At 30.7% G+C, this 12,820-nt stretch overlaps 1 protein-coding gene across 2 annotated transcripts in view; it reads right to left on the bottom strand.

The window, feature by feature from the left end:
• Positions 1-12,062: 12,062 nt before the first annotated feature.
• Positions 12,063-12,820, bottom strand: part of LOC132303586 (glycerol-3-phosphate acyltransferase ATS12, chloroplastic) — a 29,614-nt gene continuing 28,856 nt past the window's right edge. For both annotated transcript variants that reach the window (XM_059800908.1, XM_059800909.1), the window contains one exon: positions 12,063-12,650. The gene's annotated coding sequence lies outside the window, so the exon portion shown is untranslated. The remainder of the gene's footprint in view (positions 12,651-12,820) is intronic.

Raw genomic sequence — 12,820 nt, 5'->3', positions numbered from 1 at the left:
TTTTACCTCCTTTACTTACTTTATAACTTAATTTTGAATACGTTAAAAGAGAGTAATTTTTTCATATAAATCTTTTTTGTTCTTTTTTTTTATTTGGATACTTTTTTTGTTCCTGCCTTTATAAAAATTAAAATATAAATTTTCAGTTTTGTCCCCCATATATATACAAACACTCACACACACACACATATATATATATATATATTATTTTAAAACAAATAACATTACGGGAATGGATTTATTTCCTTATTTTTAATTATATTTTAACTATATATATATATATATGTGTGTGTGCATTATATGGATTCAAATTCCTATAATATATATGCGATGCATGGAATTTGTGTTTTTGAAAAACTTTCTATAGTTGTTTTGGTTTTATTTAATATTTGGTAGTAATCTAATATAAGCTTAGGATTGAGGAAGAAGAAGAAATTCATTTATAGAGTTCAATAGGATTGGGGAAGAAGAAGAAATTCATTTATAGGGTTCAATAGGATTGGGGAAGAAGAAGAAATTCATTTATAGGGTTCAATAGTTTTAGTTGAAAATATTATTATTATTAAGGGTGTTCAAAAAATTCGTAAACCAAAAAATCGGACCGGACCAGACTGAATTGGAACGGTTTGGACTAATTGTATAGCAATTTGGTCTGATCCTGGGGCCAAAATTATGAAACTGTAATTTTTCGGTTCGGTTCCGATTTAGGATCTTGCTGGACCAACCCAGACCGAACTGTTAGTATATTATATAATATATATGTATATCATTAACTAAACCTAAATCAAATAAAGTTCTCACATCCCCCTAAATTTTTGAATTTTAAAATTGACTTAACTTTTTATTTCTTTTGTTCTTTAAATTTCTTTTTAAAAAAAGTCAAATTAATTTCCCTTTTCTAATATATCTCAATTTTTTTTCCTTTCATTTCAAATATATTTCAATTTTCTTTCATTTTTTCTTCTTAAAATTCTTCTTTTTTCCATGTTATATCAATGTTAGTTAAATTTTTTATTTATTTTTTATTTTTTAACTTTTGTCCCCCTGAATTAAAATAAAATAAAAAGGAAATCAACTGAAACTGACAAACCGAACTGAACCAAACCGGTTTTTAACGGTTTTGTTTGGTTTGGTTCCATAAATATAATGGTTCGGTCTTGTTTCAAAAATATTGGAACCATTATAAATGATTTGGTCCCAAAAAACTCCTAATTCGGTCCAAATCAGACCATGTGCACCCCTAATTATTATATTCTATTGCATTGTTCTTTTATTTCGTTTTACAATTGTATCATGCTTACCGAGAGGAGAATGCAACAGAAAATGAGAAATTGCAAAGAATTGCAAGCAAAACTAATTTTATTTGCTATAAAATATAATAATAACCTCTTCAACTAAAACTAATTGAACCCTTAAAATTACAAGGTTTTATATAGAATTTCTTCCTCTCAATCCTAATCTTATATTAATTTATTACCAAATATTAAATAAAACTAAAACAGAAAAGCTGCTGAAAATTACTCACTCGAAATAAAAATAAAAAACCTACTCAAAAAGTTTCTCGAAAACATAAATAGTTTTTTATAAGTTTTTTATTTTATCTCCTCACTTAATCAATGTACATGTATAATATATATATATATATATATATAAAAGTTGCTATATATAGCACAGATATATACCCAAAATATAATTAAAAATAAAATAAAATAATCCATTCCCGTTACTTGTTTGGCAATCAAAAAAGAAAAATATATATATATTTCCGTATGTACATTAAATATACTCAAATTAAAAGTAACTATAAAAAACTTTTTCTCGAGATGAAATTGAGGAGATGAGACTAAAAAGGAAAAGATAAGAAAATATTAAAAGACAATTTTATCTTAAAAGTTTATATTTTTAATTTTCATAACCTTATCAAAAAAAAATTATATTTTTAATTTTCATAAAGACGTGAGGCATTCAATAAGGAGAAGGACGGATGGAAACATCCTTTCATATCAAAAAGGGTGATTGTGTAATTTGGAAAAAAAAAAAAAAAAAAAAAAAATTTACCACCGCCTCCCTTTATCTTTATTGATTATCATCTTTTTCTCAAGTTCATGGGTTATATATATATATATAAAGTTTTTTAATATTCACATGTTGTGTGACACAAGTCATTTTATGTAACAGTTTTTGTTTGTTGAATTGTAGAAGATTTCAGTAATCCAAGTACTGTTTTTGTAGTTTTGTGATGCTAATGAAATAGACTTGGAAAAGGTAAATAATTACAATTTGCTGCAGAGTGAAGCCAAATTTATTTCACTCCTTTATTCATGCACTCATTATTTTGTGCAGACTGGACAACCTAAAAAGTGCTTTAGGTTTGGATCCACCCTGTTTATGCATTGTTTGGTAGGGAGAGAAGAGGGCAAGAAAATTGATGGAGGGGAGAGGAACTTTAGAGGGAAAGAGGACTTGAAAGGAAGGGATGATGAATTGATGATAGAAATTGGATGGTGGGTTTATTTTTCAAAAAAAAAAAAAAAAAATAGAAGACGGATTAGAAAGGGTATATTTGGTACCCGATTTGTTTTTTATGTTGTGTTTTAATCCAAAATAAAAATAAGTATTTTGAATGATAATCGAAACTTTGTTTCGTTTAAAAAAATAAACGGTACAGAAACATACAAAATATCAAATTGGTGTTTCAATTTTTGACCACTATTCACGAAACGTTTTGATACCGTTTTTCTTATTTTTCATCGACAAAAGCCAAACACGTACTAAACAAACCCAAAGCTATTTAGTTTTAGTTTTTAGAAAATAATTTTTAAAATTTTCAATTAAAAAGATTTATTTTTAGAAAATTGTAAAAATATATATTTTTTTCCTCCTAAATTATTGAGAAATATTTTCTCATTCTTTCTTGGTTTATTTTTTTTTATCTTATTTGTACACCTTCTAACAAATTTATTGTTGTTAAATGTGACGTTCAAATCATGCAACGTCATACTTCTACTCCTTTTTTTCTTCTTTTGTTCTCTTTATTCTACCAAATTATATGAGAAAATAACTCTTATTTTTTTTAGGATTCTTCTTCCATCAATTTGATCTTTTCTTTCAATTCTATTTTCATCTTCGGTACGAAACTAAACAACATAAATGTTTTTTTAATAGAGTGCTATAATTAAACTTTTGAAAATTGTTTCCTACTTTGTCTACTAATCTTATCTTCTTTGTCATCTTTCATTTAATTCTTGTCGTGTGAAAGTATTTTCAAAAATATATAAATAAAAAAACCCTAATAAATGAGCCCACTTCCAGAAAATATGAACTTCCATTTGTTATAATCTACGAATCTAAGAGGTGAAGTGTCTAAAAAGAAAATTCCAATATGGTCCCCATGCCACCCTTGTTAATTGCCTTGGAGAAGGCTTTTATTTTATTTTTTTAATATCTGAGGCGTTGGGTTCTTTGTTCCAACTAATTTACGAGACTCGTACAAGCCATCTCTCACACATAAAGATCTGGAAAATGAGACGTAACTCCTTAAAAATTATTTGTATTTAGAATAAATTGATTCTGAAACCAATTACCTAAGGAGACACTTGGACCTAGGTTTTTTCTAATTAGGCGTTGCCTCAGAGAAGTTTACCATTCCAACTAGATTTTATTTTTTATTTTTTATTTTGTGATCATGTAAAAAATCCCTAGAAAAATGAAGGCATTCTAAATTATAATTAGCTCTTTATGCCTCTTGTTTAATAATTTTCTAGTGACATAATTATGTCAAAAACTTTAAAAAGAAAAAAGAAAAGAAAAGAAAAAAAAGTAATCACTAACTATTGTAGCATCTAAAATGACTGCTTTTACACTTTATCGTGATCTAATATTCCTCTAATTCCTTATATATGAAGTTATGTAAATAACAAAAGTACAAGTCAAAGCCATTGAGGTAAAAGTCTTATTCCGAAGAACATAAATTCCAATCAGTGCATTTTTTTTCACGCAATTTTTGTTTTTGTTTTTGTTTTTTAAATAGCAAATAAAGCATTCACAAGGATTCCAACCACATCCTACAAATATATTTTTTTTTCCAAATCCGCCCTACCATCTTGCCCACTTCCCATTAGACTCGAGACGGGTTTGGAGTATCTGGTATGCATAATCCTTTACAGAAATAATTCAAATTTGAACAAATTAAAAATAAAATTTGTAAAAAAAAGAAAAGAAAAGTATTGTAAAATATTTAACAATTCAAATATAAAAAATATTGTTAATATTCAAAATTATCATAAGAAATAAAGAAAAATAAAACCTATAGATAATTATATAAAAAAAAAAATTATTTATATATTTATTAGTAATTGTAACGGGTTTGGAGCCCGTCCGATTTTAAAATCCACTTTTAATCTTAGCAAGATGATTTCAAATCTATGTAAATTTTTTTTGAAACATATATACTAATTAGCTACAACTTTTAGTGGTTTTCGTTCAAACTTAAATTCTCAACAAATTCATTAAACAAAATCAGAATGAGTTGAATATATACGTGTGTGTGGGTGTGGCGACCTTATGGGCGGATATGTGTGAGCGTGAGCAAATAGTACCAGTAGGTTATCACACTGCGCGAGTTATTTGTGCACAATCCCACATCATCTGGATGTGGAAGGGGCAAGTGTTATATGTAGATTCAATACCCTTCTATGACACAACGCGTTTTAAAAACCGTGATGACTGTGAACCCAACAAAACTTCAGAGTTAAGCGTGCTTAACTTGGAGTAGTACTATGATGGGTGACTCCATAGAAAGTCCCTGGTCCGGAAGAGCCAAGAATAGATAATATTGTATCTGGCTAGGGTGAAGATCATTACAAATTGTATAAGAGTCTGACCCAGCCGAAAATGTGGTCAACGAGGACATTAGGCCCCAAAGGGAGATGATTGTGGCGACCTTGTGGGCGGGTGTGTGTGACCGTGTGCAGGTGGCACTAGTAACCTACCACACTGAGCGAGCTACAAGTGCACAATCCCATATTGTCGTAAACCCACCAAAACTCCAGAGTTAAGCATGCTTAACTTGGAGTACTACCAGGATGAGTGACCCTCTAGGAAGTTCCTGCCCGGAAGAGCTAAAAGCGAACAATATTGTATCTATCTAAAGTGAGGGTATATCTATAATTATATATACATCTTGATCTCATTCATTGCCCTTTTAGTGACACTACCTGTGTATTTCTCTCTCTTTACCCAAACTTAGTTACCATAATATTTCAATAGGCAAATGTAACTTGCTCTCACACACACATATATAACATGCATTTGAACTCATTAATATGCCCTTTTGGTAAATTGCGTTTGGTGTGCAGGAATGGAATGGAATGTAAGTGGGAATAAAATGAGAATATGAATGGAATGGAATGTTCATTCTTATTATATTGTTTGGTTGTAAATATGAAATGTGTAATAATAGAATGATAATAACCATTCTAGTATTTGGTTGGACCAATTTTAAATTTAAAATGAAATAAATTTTAAATTGAGTTCTCTAAAATATCTTTGTTAGTAACAAATAAATTAAATTAACAAAATGACATTCTTCTGTAATTTTTTAAAAATAAATGGTGGTAATGGTGGTGGTGGAGGTGGAAAGCGGTGGTGGTGTAGGTGGTGGTGTTGGAAGTGATAGCGGTGACAATGGTGGAAGGCGGCGGTGGCAGTGGTGTGGTGGTGGTGGCGGAAGGAGATAGTGGTGTAGGGAGCGGTAGTTGAAGCCAATACAAGTGACTGTGGTGGTGGAAGGTGGTGAAAGACGGTAGCGATGGTGGTGATGGAAGGTGGTGGAAGGTAATGGTGGTGGAAGGCAGTGGCAGTAGTGGATAACAGTGGGCGGTGGTGGAAGGCAGTGGTAGTGGTAGTGAAAGGCGGAGATAGTTGTGGTGGGAGGTGGTAGTGATTTTTTGATCTGGAACATAAGGGTTTTTTGGAAAGTTGATTTTTTTTTTAAAAAAATTACTTGGGTATAGAATGACCATTACAGTTTAGCCATTCTCACTTTAAATTGCATACCAAACAAAGAAATGGTTAAAATGAACATTTTATTCTATTCCATTCATGTATACCAAACCAGCATTACTGTCTTTATTGTCCATGTGGTTGAAGATGATAACAACATCCACAAAAATCAATTGCAAGTTTGTTGCATCTTTATTATAATTCTATTGATTTAAAATAAAATACTTATGTTCGGCTGTATAAAATTGAAATTTTAAAATTAAAATTGGTAGAATCTAAAAAAATAATTCGTTCCCTTTTTTTAAAATTATAAAAATTAAATTAAATTTTTCTTTACTTCCATAAATTATAGTTTAAAAATATTGATTAAATGCAATTAAAAACTTTTAAAATTAAAATTGGTAGAATCTAAAAAAAAATTTGTTCAAATTATAAAAATTAAATTAAAATTTTAAATTAATAGATACAAATAATCAAATACAAACACCTTAAAATATATAAATAATATTAATTCACTTAACTATTGAGCAATGGTAGTACACATTAATATTGAAATCTTTATAATGTTGATATGAAAAGATTAAATTGTATTCAAAATCAACTGTCCAAAATAAGAGTCTACCAAACCCCCAAAATGGTCCCTCCGGATTCCACTTCCATCACAGAGATTCACTGCCATGTCACCCTTATCGCATCTGGGAAAAGTAGTTGGACCCAGGTGCAGAGTTGGACCTGCTTCCAAACAATCCAGCAGTGTGGGGCCCACATATTCTGCTTACCTGACCACAGCAAGTGGGTTTTCTGCTGCATCTGCACCTCTTCCCCCGAATGGTGCACTCTCACATCAACCCTGGCACGCGGGAGGCACGTGGGGCTAGAATCACACTGTCACGTCACAGCTTTGATGTGTTTAGATCATTGATTTGTTCTTTGACTTTGGAAATAATAATAATAATAATAATAATAATCAGTAATATGTAGGGCCCATGTGGTAGTCATCACTTGCAGATCAAATCTCTGCACTTTCTACTATATCTGAGGGCTATTATGACTTTATGGTCTTTTTCTAGCAGCAGTGACGTGTACCCATTGGAATTATTTTCAGTTTAATCTAAAATCAAATGACAATTTTGCCCACACAAAAAAGGATTATATTCGTAGTAATCACTACTCCAGAAAATGAAGGACAATGGAGTAATTTGAAGTTCCAAGGCCGAGTAAGTTTGATTGATTTATATAAATGAGGATGGTTTTATCATAATGTCATTAGTATTTGTCATGACATTATTCATTTTCTAGAAAAAAAATAGTTTAGTTTTGAACTTAGGAACACTAATTCTTTTATTCTTATTTAATGATGACAAGAGTTTTTATTGAACATTTTTTATTAGTGTAAGTTTATCTCCTTTTCCTTTTCTTTCTTTTTTTTTTTTTGTAAAAAAACTTTTCAATTTTAACTAGTTAAAAAAAAATATCATAATCACCTTAATCCTTGCATTTATTCCATATAAATGGGGAATTTGTTAAAAATATATATTATTAAAATATTTTAAATTTAGATTTGTCATTTTCATTCTTTTTTCATGATTTTTTAAATATCTTAATATAAGTTAGGAATTTTTGGCATATCCATGTTAAATATATAAATTTTTATTATGTTTTCTAAGAAACAAAAAAATAAAAAAGTAAAAAAAATCTTGAAACTGAATATAATTTTTTTAATTTTTTTATATAGTGTACTAATCAAACTTGTGACATGACAGTTTTGAAAAGGAGAATTTTCTTCGCAAATCAGCAGAGATGGATCTAGAAATTCATATGGGGGAGGGAATTTATATAGAAGGGTTTTTTTTTTTTTTTTTTTTCAGTGGAGGCAACTTCAAAATTTTATAGGTATAAATACAAAAAAAAATATAAATTTAGAGGTGTAAAATGCAATAATAAAAAATTTAGTATTCCACTAAGCCAACAGTACATCCGTGCTTGCAAACCATCTCAGTATGATTATGTTTTCTTTTAAAAAAAAACAAAAATAAAACACTTAACACATGTGTCCTTGTAGACAGAAGATTTAAACCCGATTTTATATTTTAGAAGGTAAAGAAGTAGTACCGAACACGCCGATAATTTTTGTTTAGTTAGAAGAGTGAATGGAGAGTAAAATCACTTGAAATTATGTGGTCAATTAGGAGGATTTGAAGTAAATGGAGAGTGTCCTTGTCTTACATTTATTATTTCCAAATCAAAGAAATCTAGGATGGTAGAGTGGAGGCTTCTCCTTCATTCTTGATTTTCATTGAAACAAACCTACATAACTAAATGTCTCACCACAAGCGACTATGCATTTATTATTTTAAAGTGGTTAAAACTAAAAGCAATTAATTGGTCTATGGTGGATTTGAAGTAAATATGGAGGACTGTCCTTGTTGCAGTACAACAGTTTCAAGAAGCAGTTTTCTCTCCACTCCTTCGCATTTAATTCTAAATCAAACAAATTTAAGGAGGCTTCTTCATTAATTCTTGATTTTTCATTAAAACAAACCTCCATTATTTGTTATGCTTAAATATCTTACCATTAAATATGCTTGCTTCCATGCATTTATTTGATTTATAACTTTCTGTTGGGAGAGAGATTAATAAAGGATAATTACTAGTGTTGGTGTAATAAATAGGTTGATCTTAGTAATATAATCAATTATTCAATTGGTCTTTCGCGGCTCCCCCTCCTCAAATGGGGAGGGAAGGGGTTCAGGCACGAGCGAAAAGAATATGTGTTTATTTTATAATTCAAAGAAAAAATATATATAAATATCCTATCAAAAATCTCGTGACAGCATCATGAATACAGTATATGTGTTGTAATTACTAGTGTTGGTGTAATAAATACTTTAATCCTAGCAATATAATCAAAGGGCCTTTAATTTAGTGGTATAATCAGGGGAAGGGTTTGAGCCTGGGCGTGGGCAAAAAGGGTGTATGTGCTTGTTTTAACATTAAATGTGTGTGTGTATATATTTAGATATATATAATAAATAAATAAATAAAGCATTTCTATCAAAGATCTTGTGACAAGAGCGTCATATTCTCTCATTTAATTGGCCACTACTCATAAAGATGAATCTAGAAATTCATGAGAAATTCATGAAAGGGACAAATTTATATAGAGTATTTTTTCATAATTTTAGTGGGGGCGGATGCTCCCACTGAGTCCGCAGTACATCATTGCATTACTACTCATTAAAAGACTCATTTGACTTTTCATAAATTTCAAAAACTATATTAATCCTCTACTCTAGTAACAGCATTACTCTTCCAATTAGAGCTCATAACTCTTATCACACGAAAGCTCTTGATATCATCACTCTAATAAATACACATATTATAAATACCATTGGATAATAGTCCTTAATTAAATAATTATTACCTCTTCCATCTGGATGTGTTAGTAATATTGGATAAGGAAAATTTTATTTGTTACACATTATCACATGGTGGAATACCAAAAAAAAAAAAATGCTATGAGTAACTATGAGCATAATTACTATCTCTATGTTTGTTTTATTTATTTATTTATTATTATTATTATTATTATTTTCATTTTCACAAACAATACACGCTCACATGCTCACATGAACGTAACAATTTAAATTATCAACCTTTCATTTCAAAATTGAAAAGTAAGAAAGTATCACTATAAGGTACCTTTAGTAAATTTCTATGGATTCAATTATTTACCAATATAGTTGTTATTATTATATTTTTCTCTATCGCTGCAAAGCTTTAAGAACAGTGTTACAACGCCCACGGCACACCTTTACTATAGTGTTATAATGCGATTAATGTAACATATACTATTATCTAGTGTCCAGGTTGTATCAAAATATTATTATTTTTGGATTGTATTAGATGTGAGATGATTCGATAACCTCGTGCATGCAACATTAATTAATCAAACAATATATATATGTGTGTGTGTGTGTGTGTGTAAAATAAGCAATGCCTTGACAAGGAGCCTAATCAGCCTTGCATGGGGAGCAGAGATGAAATTCTATGTTTTGATATTATAGTATTAAGATTGTCATAGTTTTTCGTAATCTCTTCTTGTAACCCACAAAACAAACAAACAAACACACAAAAACAATTATTTTAATTAATTTATTAATTTTATGTATTTTAAAAAACAAACAATGTTTGTGTGTTTTCTATTGCTTTTGGTTCATTAAACAATGTGAAAGGTGCAGTGGGGAAAGTGCATGTGATCTTCCCTTTGTATTAAGAAACAAGCACCAAAAAGTAGGGAAAAGAGGAAATTAAGTTACAGAACAATATTATTGATTGAACATAACCTTGTTTGGAGGTAAAAGTGGGGAGGTTAGGTTCAAGGAACAGTTTCTTGTCTGTCCAAATGTCACGTGAGGCGCACCCCCATTTATTCTGTAATTTTAATGGAGGATTAGTATGTCAAATTGAATAATCAACGTAATCTGAGTTGGTTTGAAATGAAGCTTATTTGGTGGAGGGTTGTGAATGAGCGAGTGAATCTGAGTAGTTGGTTGCTTCAAATCGGATTGAAAATCCAGTAATGTTATGTTTGGGAGTACGTAATCGGTGCCTTAGATTTGAGATCGGAAGAAATTTAGTTTAAAATTTGTACTAAATTTTTTCTAATTCCAAATTCAAAGCGCCGATTCAATATTGTCAAACATTACATAAGCTTCAAGATGGAATTTAAGCTAAGCCATTTAAGTATGTTTTTACTCTCCAAGTTTTAACAATAAAGTTGCTCCATTGTAACGTAAGTCACACAATCCTTCTTCATGGGTGCTGCTCTCACAATCTGAGTGCACTACCGCTCTCGTTCCCACTGTGTGTGACTTAGATTTTGTCACTTTCGTGCTATCGCTCTCACTCCGACTCTGTGCAATAAATTGTGACATGAACATTCCGCTATGTTCAACTTAAATTTTGTCACTTTCATGCTATCGCTCTCACTCCGACTCTACGCAATAAATTGTGACATGAACATTCCGCTATGTTCAACTTAAATTGTGACATGAAGGTCACGGGTTTAAAACCGAAAACTCTCCACATGAAAGTATACCTAAATCTAACCAAAGACAATATATATATATATATATATATATATATATATATATATAGTGTTAAAACACTTTGAATAAATTCACTCAAAAACCAATCTCCACCCAAGCTCGAGTAGATTGATTTTGGTGTATATTCATAACTCTCTAATTCAAGCCACCTGCAAAAAAAAAAAACAATTTAGGTCTTTTATAAGGCATTAAACACGAGATATATTTAACATTTTCCATTGTTTTATACAAATTTAACCAAATATATGAAACAGAGGTCTGAAATGATAACCTGCCTAATCATGGTTCCTTGTCATGTATAAATGGAAGCACAACCAAAACAAAGTTTGAAATACAACCCACAACCAATAGGTTTTGCCATATAGGCCTCACTCATTGACAATGTTACATTCGCTTGCATGTAAATGACATTTGTATGAAATCGTTACAATGTTTCAATATCAGCAATATTGCAAAGGCATCTTGTAACATCTAGTTGGATAATACCATTTCTACTTGAAGAGTCTGAATCTTGCATAAGGTGCTTTCAAGTTCTTCAACAATTGACCATCTCACACATTGAACAAATATATATCAAAAAGTATCAGCTAGCAGAACTTGGTTATAAATTGGTTACTCAAAGGACATTGCAAACAGAGGGTGTCATTGGGTGGACCATGCCATTCAAGTCCCAGAGAAAAAAATTAAGAAGCCACCGGTTCACCACCCTCTCTTCCAATATATATATATATATATATATATATATATATATGCATATATACATAATAGCAATAGAAACTTCATATATCTGGCTACCACATTGGCCGACATAGTATAACCTCTCTTCTCCAAAGTGCAAGTTAGGTTTGAGCCACACCGTGGGCATTTGCCATTTGTAGATGTCTGAGGCATTTACCGAACCAAAAGAAATAAATAAAGCCACATTCATCACTTTCACTAGCATTCTAATATCGGAAGAACGCTCTGTTAAAGAAATAACAGCAACAACAACAACAAAATGTTTGACAATCGCTGTGTTATTATCAGCAAGAAAATGCCATTGAACACCCAAATGGACTTTTTATTGGGCATTTCAGAACTATTTACTTACACTACCCTAGAACCGGAAATTTACCCTTTCTAGTATATTCACGAGTGAACTTCTGTGGTTGAGTATTGTGATCCTTATCAGAAGAAAAACGGACTATAACGGAGCTATGAGAATAAAAGAAAATCTGATACATGATATACAAGTAAGTTGCTAATGACTGTCCCAATTCCTTGAAGGGACTAAGACTACTATTTTTTTTTTTATGAGTCTTGAAGGACTAAAGACTACTGTACAGCGAGTGCCTCAGATAAATCCGGTCGCGGTTGATTTTATCTCCACAAAATTGTGAGCATCTCAAAACGAACAGATGAAAGAAGGCATGCTTCACAGGGAGTTGTAATGAGTAATGAGTAATGAGCAATGAGCAGTGATTCTTTCTCTGAAGTGCATTATACGATTGAATAGCGACCAAGTACACAATGTTATGTAGAATGAATCATCTTAGCCTGCAAAATATCATGCCAAATTTCAGTTCTTCATCACTCCCTTATCGTAATTTCTATTGAGATGCATTTATGTTTTTAGAAAAACAGAATCAAAAGAAGAATAATTAAAGCCGTTTTCATAGACTAACCACACAAAAAAATGCAATTTAAGGATGTAAATTCTTCTAGCT

This window comes from Cornus florida, unplaced genomic scaffold, assembly GCF_030987335.1.
Source record: "Cornus florida cultivar Cherokee Brave unplaced genomic scaffold, ASM3098733v1 CherokeeBrave_3.0.0_Hap2_Chr04, whole genome shotgun sequence".
NCBI lineage: Eukaryota > Viridiplantae > Streptophyta > Magnoliopsida > Cornales > Cornaceae > Cornus > Cornus florida.
The sequence above is the reverse complement of the archived record's forward strand: the minus strand, read 5'-3'. Positions and strand labels throughout refer to the sequence as shown.